Source organism: Camelus bactrianus, chromosome 16, assembly GCF_048773025.1.
Source record: "Camelus bactrianus isolate YW-2024 breed Bactrian camel chromosome 16, ASM4877302v1, whole genome shotgun sequence".
Classification (NCBI taxonomy): domain Eukaryota; kingdom Metazoa; phylum Chordata; class Mammalia; order Artiodactyla; family Camelidae; genus Camelus; species Camelus bactrianus.
Window position 1 is genome coordinate 12,595,039 of NC_133554.1, and position 17,686 is coordinate 12,612,724.

General features: G+C 49.9%; 2 long non-coding RNA genes across 2 annotated transcripts in view; one reads left to right on the top strand and one right to left on the bottom strand.

Annotated features, from left to right (window-relative positions):
- LOC141573594 (uncharacterized) overlaps positions 1–11,506 on the top strand; it is a 28,008-nt gene extending 16,502 nt beyond the window's left edge. The window contains exons 3-5 of the long non-coding RNA XR_012499451.1: positions 2,538–2,692; positions 9,116–9,209; positions 9,687–11,506. This is a non-coding gene — a long non-coding RNA (uncharacterized LOC141573594). The remainder of the gene's footprint in view (positions 1–2,537; positions 2,693–9,115; positions 9,210–9,686) is intronic.
- The window catches only part of LOC141573595 (uncharacterized), a 118,284-nt gene continuing 103,285 nt past the window's right edge, over positions 2,688–17,686 (bottom strand). Inside the window, exon 3 of the long non-coding RNA XR_012499452.1 lies at positions 2,688–2,900. This is a non-coding gene — a long non-coding RNA (uncharacterized LOC141573595). The remainder of the gene's footprint in view (positions 2,901–17,686) is intronic.

Consider the following 17,686-nt stretch of genomic DNA (forward strand, 5'->3'; position numbering starts at 1 on the left):
ACACCTGCTGCCTCCATCCTGCCCACTCCTCTTTGGTTACAGAGCCCATCGGGAGTTGGTCCCAGTTGTTGGGTTTCATGATGTTATGACGGACTGGGCCTTAAAAACCAAGTACTTTCCATCCCGCCTCACTTTATAGATGGGAAACTGCAGCCTGGAGAGGGGAAGAAACTTGCCCACAGTTATATGGGGAGCCTTGCCTTTCTAACCTCAGAAGCTCATGATGAAACAGCCAAAGAGGAAAGGGGCCGCATGATGTCTGTCTGCAGAAGGCCTGGCTCTTTGTGCTCAGTCCTCTCTGCTGGGAACACTGCCACAGTGTTCTGGATCCCAGATGAGGGAAAACGTTTGTGATTATGACAGTTACCTTATTCTGAGCGCCTACTAGGTTCCAGGCACTTTGGCATCCTCAATAAATCTTCACACATATCCTGTCCAGTGCATATTCTATGTCCTGCCTTTATAGAGAAGTAAACCAAAGCCCAGAGAGGTTAAGTAACTTGCTTAAAGTCACACTGCTAGGAACTGGAGCTGGGATTTGCTCAAAGCCCCTGTCAAATCTTTAATGCCATGCTGTCTCTTGGGTCATGACAGTGGACGCTCTCCACCCTCATCCCATTCTCCACTTCCTCATACTCTCGGGATTAGATCTGAGACCACCCCACCTCCCTGCCATGCCATATGGGACTGATGTTGTCACAGAGAACCCTGCTGGGCGAATCCCTCTGACCATGTCCCACTGACTCCCAACAAAGACCTCACAAGAACAAGGATAAGGTCCCCTGAGACTCCGTATGATTTATCTGGTGATACTGTTATTTTATGGGATGGGCCAAAGAGGTGTCAGGAAGCAGGTTTGCTGTAAATCTCCTTCCTTTGCTCCCTTTCCTGCTGCGTGTCCCCTCCTGGGATTTATGGTGGAATATGTTCAGAGCTAGGGACTTGGGTCTTGGGTTCAAACTTAGGGTGGGAAGGCAAGGGACAATACATCTTCCTTCTCTGGGATCTGCTAACTGTGTGTGTGTGTGTGTGTGTGTGTGCGCGTGTGTGTGTGTGTGTGCGCGTGCACGTGCATGAGCTACTCTTGCTCCATCACAGGCCTGCACTGTCTAGTCCACAAAACCTTTCAAGACCTCCGTAACGCTCGAACAGCCCTGCAGACGGCACGTTGCCTGCACTAGGGATGTGTTACTGGGGCCCACACATAGGCTGGCATCCCCTGTGTGCCTCTTGCACTGGTGGGTGTAAGTTTCTGAATCAAGCCAGGAACGTGGGAGCAGAGCCCACCTGGGAACAAAACGTGACTCCTAAGCAATGATTCTAGGATGGGAAGAAGAGGGGTGCTCCTCATGGGGTGGTGGGTTAGGAACATACCCCTGGGTACCTTTTGAGATGGGTAGAGCGGGTGGGGTGCGGTGAGGTAGCAGGGCTCCCCAGTTGGGCTCTTGGGGATGCCATCTTGGCCTTCCCCTTCACACCTCTCCCCGCTGCGTCGAGGGCTTTCAGGGCTGTGAATGCTGGGCTGTTTGTTCTGAGCTCAGCTTGGCCAGCTCAGAGGCCAGCAGATGCTGGCTGCAGCCAGTGGTCTGGAGATAGCTCAGCCCAAGGAGGGAGGGAGGAGGAGGAGAAGGAGAGAGCAGGAAAGAATTGAGTAGAGGAGGGAAGGAAGGGGAGGGGCTAGGGAAGGCCTTTTCTGGCTTGTTTCCCCAAACACACTGGCCCTTCCCTCTTGCCAAACCCCTTCCAGATCATAGGGCTCCTTACACACAGTCTGGTGGCTTTCACGACTCTTCCCCTCCTTTGCAGGCACCTAGAGGACATGTCTTGGGCACCTCATAACTCTCCACGGTTCCAAGTCCTTAGAGAGGACTCCCTAAGGACCCTCCCTTAGGTCCCAAGGACCTTAGGGAGGGCTCGGTGAATCCTGGCTAAATGAATCTAGGAGAAAAGAGATGTCACCCTTTGAGTGAATATCAGGTCACTCTCCCACCCCATCCTTTCCCTGCTCCTTTCCTGGCTGCCCAAACCAGGGCTGCACTGTGTCTCCTGTTAAATATATGGAATTATCTATTACAATACTTCAATATTTATTTACATTGATTTCGCTTTAAATGCTTTGTAAATCATAGCAAAAAATTATGGCCTTCCAACAGAGAGTCATATACCGTAATCAACTGGAAGAAAGTCGGCATTGTAATTTAAAATAAAAAAAAAATCCTTATGTGAGTCTCTCATTTAAATTAAGAGACAGGACGTGATTCAAATAATAAGACCCAAGTGAGGCTGGTTTTTCTTGGCAAATTAGTAGAGGTTTTAACTGGAACTGAAAAGGTGTTAAGGTGGAACACTGACCTTATTAGACCTTAATTATTTTCTGTTGTTACATTCCTGGAGCAGATGGTTTTTATTTTTTTCCCCAAAGTGGCCATGTTAAGCTTCATCACAGGAACTTTGCCTTTAGAAAGATGTCACTTCTCAAGAGTCATTTGTGGGATAAAGGGCAGACACTTCACCTGTGTCCTTTTTCTCCATCCTAGAGTTTCCTGGGCATCTGGAACTGCTGGTTTGGAGGCATCGTTCTTGTCCTTGAAAACAGAGAATTCACCACGCTGTGTCTCCCGGCTTCTTCAGCTTCTTCACCCAGGCTTCTTAGTGGCATCCTCCTCCCCGGGGACCTATCCTCTGCCAACTGGTACAGCCAGCATCCATCTGGCCAGGAGGGAGGAGGGGGTGTGCGTGCGCATGCGCGTGCTGGGTGATGGGACCCAGCCAGCGGTGTTTTCCTCCTCTTTCACTGCAACCTTCCTGCACTGCCTTCCGTGGCCAAATGTGGCTGATCTTTGGTCCCAGAGCTAGCCAGGCCCAGACCAAGATGTCCACGGCACCTGATCAAACACCACCTGGAAATGAAAATGAAAAAACACCAGTCCCTCTACATGGAAATAATGCTAGTTAATGGCGCTGCGTTGTACCTGGTACACAGTGGGTGTCTGGTAGTGTGGCTCTTTTTTTTTTTTTTTTTTTGGCTGGAAGGAGGTGCAGTTAGAAAAGGGTCTTTTCCACTTGATTCCAGACCCCTCCACTTCCCGTATCTCGTACATGGCCCTGGGGTGCCATGGTGGGGAAGAAATACTGAGCCCCAAGAAGACCCCGCGCAAACATCCATTCCATAACCATAGCCTCCTGGAACACAACCCAGCTGAGCTCTTTTTATTCAATGCAGTCCTCTGCATTCTTCCCATTAACCTTTTAATTGACTGATTTGATCAGAGTGAGGGAGAACTTTTCCCTTGGCCTGGTGTCCTGGGGACCATGTTTGGTGGTTCCTCACTACCCAGGAGAAGGTTGGGATACGGGTGGAGGATGCCGTAAAGAGATAGGAAAGGCCCGAGTGGGACCCGTTAGGCCATTACAGGTGGCAGGATCCCCGAAGGAAGAGGGAGATCAAGGCTTTCTTTGGTTACCCGTCAGCTGTGAACAGGGCATATACCATAGAGGCGGGACCTGCACTCTTCAGAGGAGATCCAGAGTCCTAGGACATCAGGTCAGAAAGGGTTCAGAGGTCATCTAGGCAGACTCTCTTTCTTTATAAAGAGGACGCTGATGTGCTTTGAAATGATCGAACACCCTGCCTGTGGGTCCGTGGGGAGCAGAGTTAAGATGATGACAGAGGGGTCAAAAGTTGCAGCTGTGTGGTCTCTGGCCTATGGCTGAGCAAAAGTTCACCTTGAGCCAGGCTCATCCTGGCACAGGTGGGCCAATCCCTGCTCCTGGCCAGCTCGGTGACCCTTTCTGGACCCCATTCATCACTCAGAAAGGCTACGGATACCGTGACTCCCAATAACATGACTGAAGATAGGTAGACAAGTATTATCATACCCATGTTACAGATAGATAAACCGAGGCCCAGATAGATTAAGTACTCCCCTCTCCCCAGCTACTGAGAGGCAGAACTGGGATGTGAACTCAAGTCTCTCTGACTCTAGATGCATCAGAATTCCTACTGGGAGGGCAATAATACCTGGGGTGATGTGAGCTCCACGAGGGCAGGGATCTGCAGATGTTTTGTTCACTGCTGTCTCCCCAGCCCCTAGAACAGTGCCTGGCACATGGTGAACAAGAAATATTTCAAAATAACAAATGTCGACTTTAAAGGAAGGTGTGGTGGTGTAGCAAAGTGAGTTAGGAATGAACACTTTATTGGGAGATACATATTTTTAAAAGCTTTTGGGGGGAAGTAATGAGGTTTTTATTTATTTATGTATTCATTTATGTTAACGGACGTACTGGGGATTGAACCTCGTGCGTGCGCACACACTCTCCCACTGAGCTATTCCCTTCCCCTAGGAGCTATGTATTGCATCACAGTCTCATGGAAGGTCCTGTGGGGTAGAGAACTTGGGGTAGCTTTTCACTGTTCATGGTACCCTCTTCTGGCTCTTTTTATACCCAGTTACCACCATGACAGTGGTTTAGGCCCCAGATAGTGGTTAGTTAAGTGGAAAGGAAATAAAATTAAGAAAAATCAACATTAGCGATGAAGTATGTCCATAGACATACACTGATTATATTGAAATGATGTCATAGAGATAAATAGTGTCTTGCCCCTCGGTAGAGTCCTTGGGAGGACATTATGGAGAAAAGAACACTGCATGTTTTCCTAATCAATGGATCCTTTAGTTTTATATCTAAAGATAATTGGCCCTCGATGCCAAGGAACCAACTTTTTACTCAGCTGATTTTTACTGAGCACCTACTATATTCCATGCACTGGGTGAGGCCCTATTAGGTACGGAGATGCCTAATGGATGTCCCATGGCCCTCGGGAGCAAGGCCAAGGCCTCGGGAGACTGCCCTTGGGGCAGCCAGGCTTGTCCAGTGGCTTGCTTGGCCCAACTTGGCTCGTCCTTCTCTCCTCCAGGGTGTGAGGAGAGTCAGCCTCTTGCTCTAGGAGGTCAGCCCAAGGGTCTCTCTCTTTCTCTCCCCTCCCCTCTCTCCCTCCCTTCTTCCCCTCCACCCCCACCTCAATCCCTGGCTGACTGAAAAGGTGCAAGAGGGAATCAGAGATTCTGCGCTGTTTGTTTTGGGTTCAATGAAATCTCATTTACACGTGTTAATTGCAACTAATTGGCACTAATTGGATGAACAGGAAACCCTCTGGGAGCACTCATACCTTTAATTTGTAGTAAATATCATTAATTAACATATGCTAATTAGAGCCAATTAACATTGATTAAGGGTTTCCAGCTACTTGGAAAGTACAACTCTGTGTCCTCCTCTCTTGGTTGTCTGAAGTCAGCACAAGATAATGAGACATGAAGTCTGGGCGGTGAGAGGAGGAGACCCTTGTGGCTGCCTCTCCAGGTGGGGGCCGACGGCCGCTGCAGCCCTCACCTGAGCTGGGTGCTTGGAGGATGGCACCCTGCCCGCTCCCTCCCCAGGGAAGAGGGGGCTGCAGGGGAGGGGCTGCAAGGTTAGCACTTCTGGGAGGAACAGGCAGGGGATGTTCTGGGTGTTGGAACGTTCTCCCCTTGGCCTGGGTTCCAGGGTGGGTTGAAAGACACTAGAGGTCAGCCTGGCAGGGAGGGTGGGACTGCTGAGACCAAAGCAGGGTTTGGACTCTTTTCATGCAGATGATGGAAGTTGAGACCCCCACTGGCCAGAGTCCTGTTTGGCACATTTGCAGACAGACACACACACAACCGCCCCCGCCCCCACCCCAGACGTCCTCCATCTGACTTGGATGTGTGGATGGGATACCTCCTTGGTCTGACAGGTGCATAGGTGGAGGGACCACCTCTGTCAGACATCTCCTTTGCCCATCTTTGGGATGTATTTCACTCCAGATTGGGATGTTGTTCAAACTATCCAGGGTATTGGTATCAGATAGAAACCAAAACCATTTGCCTGGGAACTAGAAGGCTTTTAGGTCTGCTTTTAGCTCTGTTACTAACTAGCTATGGGGCTCTTGGGATTCATTTAAATGTATTTACATATATATGTTTTATTTTAGTCCAATACAAAAGGAATAAATTTATTGCAGACCCCGCACCCCAGGAATGCGCTTTCTGTAATAGGCTGCTAAGGCCTGCCTTTCCTTTTCTGCAGTATTCGCCTCATTGTTTCATGTCTGATGTCCATCTTCACTAACAATCTCTAAGTTGCCTGAAAGCAGTGTTTGAGGCTGGCTTGCTGATTGTGGCATCTCGTGGGCACTAGAAAAGTTGCTGTTGAGTTAAATAGTATGTAGGGTGAAAAAAAAGTTGCTGAATGAATAAATGAACACACAAAACCATCTGCAGTTTCAACCACCACAGAGAAAACATTTAGGGGGTTCGTGTTTGCATTTATATTTATATATCTACATATTACATAAATACAGTATGTTTTATATATATAAAACACATATATAGTATAAATATTTGTCCCAAAAGGCCTAGTGTAGTTTTTGCTCTAATAACTTCTAAAGTCTAAGTGCTGCAAACTTTAAAAATCAAAGAAATCATTTAAAATTTTATTTAGATTTATTATACATTTATTCTAGTTGTATGAATTTTGAATAATACATTTAAAAATTTCAGTTTCTGTTTTAGTCCCTCTGAATGAAGGTAGCAAACAAGAACTCAAAAACTGAAACTAAAATTTGATTATTCAGAATTCATAAGACTAAATGTGTGTATTCTTGCCAGCACTGAGAATTGTTCTCTTTCAACCGCTGGCTAAATCATGAAGCCAAGTTTCACATCTGTGGAATGGGGCCAGTGATACCTGAATTTTCTGGCCTCTCATGTGGAAGGATGTGGGTGATTCTGTAACCCAAGGAAAGGAGTATTACCCCAGCAACCTGAGAAGAAAAAGCTTTATAGCTCCCAGATCTCAGCTTCTGGCTCTGATGGAAAGAGATAAGGCCTGGAGAGGGACAGAATCTGGTAGGGGTTGGGGTATAGCTCAGTGGCAGAGCACGTGCTTAGCATCCATGAGGTCCTGGGTTCAATCCCCAGTACCTCCACTTGAATAAACAAACAAACCTCATTACCTTCCTCCCTCCCCCCAAAAAAGTCAAAAAAGAACCTGGCAGAGACCTCACCTCCAAGGGGGCCTCGGTGGTAGATCCTTACTTAGCTAACTCAGAAATAGGGCTGCCCTGGAGGGGTTTGGGGGTCAGGACAATGTGAACTGCAAAGCTGGAAAGATCACCCTTTGTGGGGCTAGACTCCAAACAGGGGAAAGTGGATTAAAAGCCATTACCGTGGGACAGGCCCTCTTCTAAATGTTTTTCGTGCATTCATTCACTTAATCCTCCCATGACCCAGTGATGTAGGCACTACTATTATCTGCATTTCACAGAGGAAACGGAGGCTCAGAGAGGTCAACTAAGGTGCTCCAGCTCACACAGCCAAGTGGCAGGGCTACCACTTGAATTTAAGTTTAGCTGCTGTGTGGGCTACCCCCTCACTCCCACCCACATTTTTGGTGCCTGTAGAGCAGCTCCAGGAAGCCATGGCTCCCAGTGCGGGGAGCTCCTGACTCTGCCAAGGCCTCTGCAGCATTGCTGAGTGGACCCCATTCCCAGCTCCCTCCCCAAGGATATCTGAGGTCTGAGGGAGAGCTGCTGGCAAGGTTCACAGCAGCTTAATTACCAAAGTGATTTTAATTTGTTTTTGTTAATTGAAATCTCATTAAGCAAGTAATTTACTCCAACACAGCTCAGGAGTCCACAATTCTACGGGTGAGGAGGCTAAAAGGGTTTTTAGATTTCGCCTTCATCTGGTGATTGTGCTTCTGACCTTATCCTGTGGCCTGTGTGAATGTGAGTAGGTGTGCACACGTGTGGAAGGGCCCTCCCAGCTGGCCAGGGGCACCCTTTCTCCTTGACCTGCACTCGCCTGTCCCACCACCCCAGGGCCCTGGCCCCTGCCTGCCTTGCCCTATATTCTGGAATGATGAGAAAAAAGTGAACCCAGGCCACCCCTCTGCAGAGCGAATGCGCACCTGGGTGTGTGGCACGTGGTACAGACACACAGGCACCAGTTAGTATTTGTCGGTCTTTGTGCCAAGCACTGCTCTAGGTGTGAACTGGAGATGCTGGGGTGACAAACGGCACTTTTTAAGGGAGCTCTTTTCTGAACCCTGGACTTCGTGATTCCACCGACTAAATGTCCTGAGTCCTCCTTCGTTACTTGCGTCTCACGCGTTGTAATTCCTCGCCATCGTGGTCCTTCCCTGACTGTAAACTCCAAGAGGGTCGGGGCCCTTTGGCCTCCTCACAGCTGTGGGGATTCTCAGCAGGGTTTGGGGTGGGCAATTCTTTATCGAATGGGACTGTGCTGGGACTTGCCTGCCAGTTAGAATTCCTGGGCCTGGCTTATTCAGGACCAGCAGCATCCCACCAGAGAATTGTGACAACTCAAACGTGCCCTCCGCGTGTTTCCAACCCCCCGGAGTGGAGTGGGGATTTGAAACCAGTGCAAGTGCCCGCACACTGCCTGGCACATAGTAGGTGCTCTGTGAGCATTTGCTGGGTGGGTGACGGGGAGCGTGTGGAGCTGTGCCTCTGACCTGGTCCGTATTTCTCTGTGATGTGTGTGTGTGCACATGTGCGTGTGCGACTGTGAAATGTGTGTGCTGCTCCCCTGACCTGAACCCCTGGGTGCGCTGGGCCAGCAGAGGGTCCTGGGTCCTACTGCAGGCCAGGGCTCCGGTTCTCCAGAGATCTGTCTGCCCCGGTGCAGCTCCCCCTGTGGCCTCCGCAAGGCCCCCGCCCCCCAGCTGCCTCCTCCCTGTGCCCCTGACTACGGCCGCTTGGTAGTTTTCCAGGCCTGACATTTCGAACATGCGATGCCATATGTATTGCCACTCTCAGGTAATTATCACGTAAAATTAAGCTAGTCTTGTACATGAAACCAGCAATTAGCCAGGGATTGAAGGTCAGGGAGAGCTCGTTTATAGAGTCGCTAACAAAATGTTAAGTGGAAGTGTGTGTCAGATGGGCCAGGAGGCTGGATTAGCGGGGGTCACAGCGGTGGGACTGGAGGGCCATGGAGACTCCCGGCTCTGTGGCGCTGGGCACAGCAGGAGGAGCTGGGGATTTATGGCTCACATTTCTCTCTTCCAGCTCTCAGTCTGGGGCATGTCTTTGAAGGAAGCTGGCTAAGCCGGCTAAGTCCTCATGCACACCAGCGCCATCTCCCCATTCATCTGGAAACCGGGTAGGTCCTGCCTAAAAGCCTGTATGTCATTCCACCTCCTGCCCGGCTGCCCACCACCCCAGCATTTCACACTCTGCTTTGGGTATCTGAAGACAGGATAATCTTTCGAGACTCAGAAACTTTGCACATGCCATTCCCTTTGCTGGGGATGCTTTTCCATCTCTCTCAAGTCCCTAATCATCAGCCTGCAAAATTTCTATTTCTCTTTAAAAAAAAAATCTCAGGCCTCACTTCTCCAGGAGCCTTCATAGGCCCCTGCCCTGCCCCCAGTTTATTCCAGAAGTTATCTTTGCTTTTTGCACCATGCACTGGTCTCCACTGTTGCACTTACACTCTATGGCAATTTCTTGGCGATGTGCCTGTCCCCACTGCTACTCTGGGAACTCTTCATCTCTTCCTGGCAACCTGGAGCTGCTCAATAAATGTCTGTGGAATGAATTTAAAACTTACTCTCTTCGGCTCTTTCTTCTTTTACAGATCCTTCAAGACCGGGCTCAGATGTCACCTCCTCTGGGCAGCTTCCTGGGATTCCTTTCCCAAGTAGAATTAATCATGTTTCCTATGTCCCCATAGCATCTTGTATACACATCTTTATTGCAGCACTACCAAACGGCCTCATGTTTCACCATAGGTCCTCCCGGGGCTACCATGTTGCACAACTTCAGGGGGCACCATTCACATGCAGCCAGGCAATGCAGAGATGGTGCCTGTACTACTTGCTCACTAGGCAGTGACCCTCTGCAGAGCAAAGACCCTGCGATTCTGACAGTAGCTTGCATGTAATAGGCTCTCATTGGCCATATTAGTGTCCATTCAGAGTAGGTATGGAATAGATGTGCAATAAACATGTAATTATTGAACAAGAAGAGACAGTTCAGTGGAGAAAGCTCTAGATGTGGAGTTAAGGGACCTGATTTCCAGTTCTGGCTCTGCCACTAGATTGCTGTGCAGCCTTAAGTGAATCACTCAACCTCTCTGGTCCGTATCCTTTTAAATCAGGTCATATGTGTCAAGTACTTGGGACAAAGTAGGTGCTCATTGCATGTTAGTTTCTTACCCCCTCTTTTTTTTATCTGTAAAGTGAGGAATGTTAAGGTTCCTTGTGGTCTTGTAGAATTATGAGCTCTCAGGACTAGAAGAAGTTTTGAAAGTCCATCTAATCTAACCCCTGGCATCTCCAGGAGGTTATTCAGTTCTGGTTTGTACCTCTCTAATGACGAGGAGCTCAATTCCTCACAAAGTAGGTCATTCTACCTTCAGACAGCTCTGCCTTAAAAAGAACCCTATTATCTAACACTTAACACATCAGAGCTCCCATCACAGGCCCTGATTTTGCATCACGTGGCCAGTCCCACTGCCCAAGATGATATTCGTAGACAATGATCTGCTCCGGGCTCAAGAACACAGTTCAGTCACCATCCCTTATGTGACTTGATTATCCCTTTGGTTACTTTCCTCTGAGCTTGCTCCCCTTTGTCCAAAGACCTCTTGAGATGGGGCATCAGAACAGGGTAGGACATCACCTTCCTTTGCTTAGAACCTGTGCTTCTATTAAGAACCCAGGTTGGAACCCAAGATCATGTTATTGTGACCTATATCTCTATCAACCCTAGCAAGCATCTCACCCTAGGAGGTAAAAGCTGGGAATGGTCAAAATTCTTCTTAAATTCTATTTTACACTTAAGAAGTCTGCATTTTTAAAAGCCCACTATAAATCAAGTGCTAGAAAAAATGACAAGCTATGGAAACATTATTTGTAACTCATACCACAGGCAAAGGGCTAATTTCCTTAATAGATAAAGAGAATCCACAAATCAATATGAAAATGCTCCACCATCTAATAGAAATATGAGCAAAGGGTAGCAGATAGCTGACAGAAAAGGACGCAAAAATTGTTCTTACATAAATGAAAAGATGTTGAATCCTGTTCATCATAAGAGCAATGCAGGTTAAAACTACCATTATTTTCACCTGTCACATTGGAAAGAGCAAAAACACTTAAACATTTTGTTGCTAAAGGGCAAGGAAACAGACACTCTCCTACTTAGCAAGGGTAAACCAGTACCACCTCTCTGGGTGGAAATGTGGCTTTATTTCCCCCAATTTAAAAATGCACAGCCACTTTAATTTGGTGACTCCACTTCTAGGAATGTATCCTGCAGATCTACTCACACGTGCACATCAGAAGTTACGATCGGCCAGGGCAGAGACTTTCGCCCATTTTGTTCAGCCCTGTATCTTTGGCATCAGCCATAGTAGATGCTCAATAAATGTCTGTTGACGAATGAATGAATGAACGAGTGGATGGATGAATATGTAAAATGACATACGTTCAGGTTATGCATTGCAAAACTTCTGGTAAAAGCCAAAGACAAGAAATGATGTAAGGGCCAAATGTAATGGAACAGGGTCATTCAGCTCAGAAGATCACGGCAGCTCTCCATGTACCGATGTGTAAGGATCTCCAAAGTATATTATTAAATAAGAAATGCAAAGTGCAGAAAAATATGTCATAAAAATGTCAGAAACGTTGTTTGCCTGTCCATGCACACAACATTTCTGGAAGGAGGCTCCCCAAATGGCCAGTGTGCTTGCTTCTAGGTGGAGGAGCTGGGGGACTGGAGCATGGGTTGGAGGGTGGCATTACTTTTCAGCATATTCTCTTAGATTTTTTTTTTTTTTTTTTTGACAGAGGTACTGGGGATCGAACCCAGGACCTTGTGCGTGCCAAGCATGCACTCTACCATTGAGCTATTTCCCTCCCCCAGGGGTTCCCTTTGAACTTTAGGTCATGTGACTGTATCACCTATTCAAATAAACAAATACAATTCAAAATTTGAAAAGAACAGGGCTCGGGAATTAACCCTATGCTTTTGTGTACACATATATCTGCACAATTCTGAGGATGTACACGTATGTGGGCATGCGTATACATTCCCAGTTTACTTTGCTCACAGCTGCAAATTAATCTTCCTAAATGCAACACATTTCCCGAGGCCTTCTTGTGCTCAACAGTCTTCAATGGCTCCTCGCTGTTCATAAAGTCGAAGCTCTTTGTCCTGGGGTTTGGCATTGTCTGTCATCTGACCCCAACCCCCCTGCCACCCACCACTCCCTCCACAGTCTTTGCTACAGAAAAATGGAACTAGTTGGTCCTTCCATGCCCACCTGCCAGTCTCCCCCCCGCACTTTGGACTGTGCTCCTTGGGAAACCAAGAACCCCTTCTCCTCCCTTTCCACCACAAGTCACCCCCACTCTGCAAGGCCGGTCACACACCTCTTTCTCGAGGAGGGCTGCCTTGATGTCCCAAGCCGGAAGTGATCGCTCCACTTTTTTCGGCATCCCTCTTACTACAGCGTTTAGGTTTCTTTAGAACTTATTTTAAAGCTATTTCCATCCCTGAAAACTGTTCTAAGCTATGCTAAGGAAGGCAGAGTTCAGGTTTGATTCCTGTTTGTATTGTCCTCGGAGCCTAATAAAATGCCAGGCACATAGCAGGTATTTAAAAGATGCTGAAGGAACGGGTATACTTAAGTCTAGGTGGTGGGTGGTAAGTCTGTCTGGGCTGTCATTATCGTCTTCATTGTCCCCTGGGAAAGCCTTTTGCAAACTACTTGCACACGGCCTGTGTGGGGCTTTCTGGAGAGTGTGGCTCAGCCTGAACCCACTGCAACCCATCCACGCCCACCAGCCTGGCCGCAGAAAGAGGGGCCCAGACGTGACCAGACGGTGAGGCAGCCGCATTCCAGACAGATGAGGCACGCCTGGGAAGTCACATGTCTGGCTCACTGACCCACCTGCAGGCACTCAAGCTTTGCAGACCCTCAGGCCGACCCGGGGTTCGAATCCTCTGTCTCCCTATGTGACGGTGCAAATGGTAGCTGGCTGAGTCTCAGGGTCTTCACCTACGAAATGGCAAGACCTGCCTCTGTGCCACTGGGAGGACCAGAGGGAACGTCTGGTAGGTGCCTTGCTGAGGGCCTGGCATCTGGCAGGTTCTCAGGGGCTGATTATGAAGAACCTGGGGCTGCCAAGCTGCAGACACGCAGGAGGCCACACCAGCCCAAGCTAAACCTAGAAAAGTAAACGTATTGCCAAAAACCCCATATGCCAAGCAGCACTTTATTGCAAAGCCAAACAGATTTTTTTTGGCTCGACCATTGTTTGGGATTATTTAGCCACAGTTAACACTGTTGGTGAGAACACTGAAGACCTACTCAGGGTGTGGTACGCACGGGGCATTCATGGGTGAATGGGTCTGCGCGTGTATGTGCAGACACATGGATTTCGTACTAATAGTGTGCATGAAGTGTGTGCATGTGTTCACGTGCACGTGGGCCCCTCCAAGGGTCACGCATGTGAGTATCCGTGTGAGTGTCCCCATGTCCACACGTGTATGCGTTTGCATCCAGTCATCCATGTGACGATGCTGACCTGGGACCCCGGGTAGAACGGAACACACTACCTGAAGGAATAAAGGCTGGCTAGAGAAACACTGAGAAAAGATGGGGCAAAAAAGGAAAAAAGAAATGCAAAGACTAAACATGTGGGGGTGGGGTGAAAGGCAGTAGCCTGTGGGAGCTCGGAGCATGAACTATGAACCTCTCCTGGGTTTGAACCCACCCTTGGCCGATTCCTAGCTCGTGACCTTGGGCAGGTCATTCAAGCTCTCACTGCCTCAGTTTCTCATCTGTAAACTTGGGATCAGAATAACAGCACCTACCGCCTAGGATGATGGTGAGGATTAAATGAGCTGATTGACGTAAAGCACTTAACGGGGGCTGGTGCAGAGTAAGAGCTTGCTTCCCTCGGCTTCCTTTTACTCCCCTCTAGGATGTGGCCTCCCCGCCCCTCCTCCCCAGCACGCTCCACAGCGTCCTGGTCTTTGCCAGAGCCAGGCTGGGAGCAGGCAGTGCGTGCCATTGGCAGGGAAAGAAAGCCAAAGTGAGCAGGAGGAGGCGGAGACGCTGGCTCGGGGATGTTGCTTCTTTTTTCCGTTTCCCCAGCCGTGCTCCCAGAGGCGGGAGGTTTGAGGGGTGGGGGGTGGGCAGGGGGAGGGCTCCAAAGAACAGACAATCCCAGCCATTCCCTGGTGGGCTGGGGGTCAGGCCCCCTCCTCGCTCCATCTGCCTCTGCCGTAGCCTGTGCCATCCGGCTTGCCAGCCAGCGCAGCCCAGCCCAGCCCATCCCAGCCCAGCAGGCTGGGATCCCAGGCAGTGCCAGCCCCGGCCCGGCTAGGGGTGGGAGTGGCCCGCAGTTCGGGGTCTGGGAAGGGTTCTGCTGCTCTGTTTTATTTTTCCACAGCTCCTCTTTGCTTTTGGAACCCTGGTCTTTCCCAGCCCTGGGGCTCTGTCTCTGCCCTGTGCCAGCCTCTGGCTGTCTCGTCCATCCCTGCATCTCTGCCACCACCTGCCCGGGGTCTCCTGCCAGCTCTGGGCTCAGGAAGCATCAGGCCCTGTCAGCCTCAGCTCCTACACACACCCTTCCCACCCCCTGGCTGAAGGCGGGAGGCCCCAGCATCTGGAGGGGCTGGCTCTCTGCTCCTGCTGCCCTGGGCCCAGGGACCCCCACCCTGTCCCCCACCCATCTTTCCTCTCACCCCTCACCCCAGTGACTAGAGTCCTCTTCCCACCCCTCTGCCTCCTCCCTGCCCAGGACAGCTTGCTTCCCTCCAGGCCTTGGCTGGAGGTTCACAATGAAACTGCCTCCCCCCACAGACCAGGAGGTGGAGGATCACCATGGCAACCAAGCAAGCCTCTCCCCCCTCCCCTCCCCTTCCTCTCCTGGCTTCACTGAAGGGGCCAGAGGTCTGGAGGGATGCTCTCAGGGATACAGGATGGAGAATGATGGGGGACAGGGTAGCTGGTGGGATATTTATAAGAGAGGTGGGCTTTGGAAACATGGCCAATGATGGGATCACAACTTTTGAGGTCCAGGGTCCAATTGTGTGACTAGGGTGGCCTCAGCCACCAGTTGAGTCCCCAAATATGTCTGTGATTCATCTGGGTACCCTGTTCAATACAGAGCCTCAGAACCATCCTAGACCCACAAAAGCCAGTCTCTAGAGTTGGTTCTTAGGAACCCACATTTTAAAGATTCTCCCCAGGTGATCCTATACATACCAAAGTTGAAGACCCCTAGTATACAGAGGCTGGAATATAACAGCCCTGTGTTTAAATCCCAGCTTGGTCATGCAAAGTCAGGTGGCAAGTCTTTGTAATCGCTCCAAGGCTCAGTTTTCACTTCTGTAAAATGGGATAACAGTACCAGCTCCATAGAGTGCTGTGAGAACTGGCCCCTGACGATAAAGCACCTTACACAGAGCTTCATGGCCACTGCCTCCTGCTCTAGGCTCTGCCATCTGCAGGGGGACGGGCTGGGTCTGTGGGGCAGTGTGACCCCCCCACCCCTCACCGGGGCCTGCCACGGCCTGGGCCTTCTCTGCCATTATGTGTTACAAGACACTGCGAATTCTCCACACCGGAGCAACACGAAATCATTAAGGCAAAACAATAAATAAAGGCCTAGAAGTTATTACAGAGCTGACAGTGCACAACGCCGTCCTGCAAAGCAAATATGAATTATTTCAGAACATTTTAAAATGAAAAATCCTCTCTTCTTCCTGCCCAGCCCTGTAATCCATTAACTCCTCTTTTCACCCCCTTCACCCGGGGGGCAGACTGGCCAGGCCAGGGGCTCTCAGAACAGGGCTTCCTGTGCCCTGGGCGGGCCTGGCCTTCCTGCCGAGTCTGCCTGGAAGCCAGCCTGCTGCTTCTTTGGCCTGAACACCTCTGGGTCCCTGGAAGCATCTCCTTGTTCCTTGTCTCCACCTGGAATCCGTGAACCTCTACTGCCTGACTTTGTACAGGACATTTAGGGTTTGCAGAGAACCCCCAGTGGCTCCTGGTAGGTGGGCTGTATTCTTCCCATTTTCCTGACGGCGCCCCAGGTTCATGGGGGTTCAGCGACAGGCCCAGGGGCTGGTAAATGACAGAGCTGGGACTCAAACCTGGTTTAAATGAGCTGAAACAGACACTGCACGCCGAGTACTTGCACGGCATCCTCTAAAAGCTATCATTATTGTTGTTACTATTATTCTTTTTACTATGCCCTACTTATCCAGTCCTGTGATGGCACTGCCAATTTTGACCGGTCAGCATCCCTTCCCTGTTCTGCTGGTAATAGCACCTTTTTCCTTTAGAGTCCTGCCCTCTCCTTTCCATGTCACTTGATGAGCTCTCAGACCCTGGACCATGCCCTTCCCTGGCCTCCAGATGTGAGATCCAGACCTGCTCCCTCATAGCGCCCCATCCTTCTGATCACAGGGATTGGATGTGAGCTGGAACCATCAGAATATTTATCTGGGATTTTACAGACAAACTTTCAGAGAGGCAAGTCCCTGCTACCCCTTACCAGCTCGACGGGCCATGCCCCATTCCTCCCCACGTCCCCTGACCCAACGTGGAGGGAGCCAGGAGGTGGAGGCGAGAACGTGGCCAGCACACAGACAGAAGCAGAGGTGAGACATTTGGCGATGCTGCTTAAGTGCCTGAATCTAGCTGCACCCAAAGGCAGCCCCACCTGCCCTTCCCAGTTGCACAGGCCAACGATCTGCCCTTTTGGATTAAGCTACATCACGTTGGGTTTCAGTCACCTGCTCCGGGGGTACAGGTGCTGTGCATGAGTGCACGCGTGTGTACTCAGTACGCGTCCTTTAGCAACGAGGGTGATCTCACCACCTCCTGATCCCTCCAGGGGTTTAGGGGCTGAATGTGCCCTGGACCAGGAGGTCAAGCCCAGGGGCATAACCCCAGCAGAGCCACCGAGTCACCCTCCTGGTGATTCGGAGCAAGCCCTGCTCCTCTGGACGTCAGATTCGTCGTTGGTAAAATGAAGGTGTAGGGCTACAAAATCTCAAAGGGGTCTTGTACTACTAATGCTCTAGAATTCACTCCTTATGCCAGTGAGTCCTAGGCGTGGGGCCTGCCACACTCCCACCCCCGCCAGCTTCTTTGCCTTCCTCTGCCGCAATTCTCCCACCATCATCCCACCCTCCTGTCCTCTACACATCTCTGCAGTTCTAAATCCTCATTTAGTTGTAGCTCATTGACCAAACCATCCATCCACCCACCCAATCCAACCATTGAGCTCCTGACATGTGTCAGGCACCATCCCAGATGCAGTGGGTTCCACTTAATCCTCAGAGAGCAAACAAGTGAATCCAAGTGTGTTGAGAGCTAGGAAAGAGAGACATAGGATGCCAAGGCAACATCTGGAAGTAAGCTGCAGCCCTCTAATGAGAAAGGGATAGTTCTTTAAGCCAAGCCTTGAAAGTTGAATGGAGAATAGCCCAGGGAAGGGGAGGAAGGACATTTCAGGCAACTGGCACAGCATAGGGAATGAAAGAAATTCATAATGGAAAGTGCATAGTCAGCAAAAGGGAGAGGCGTGCACTGCAGGGCCAGAGATGTTGGCA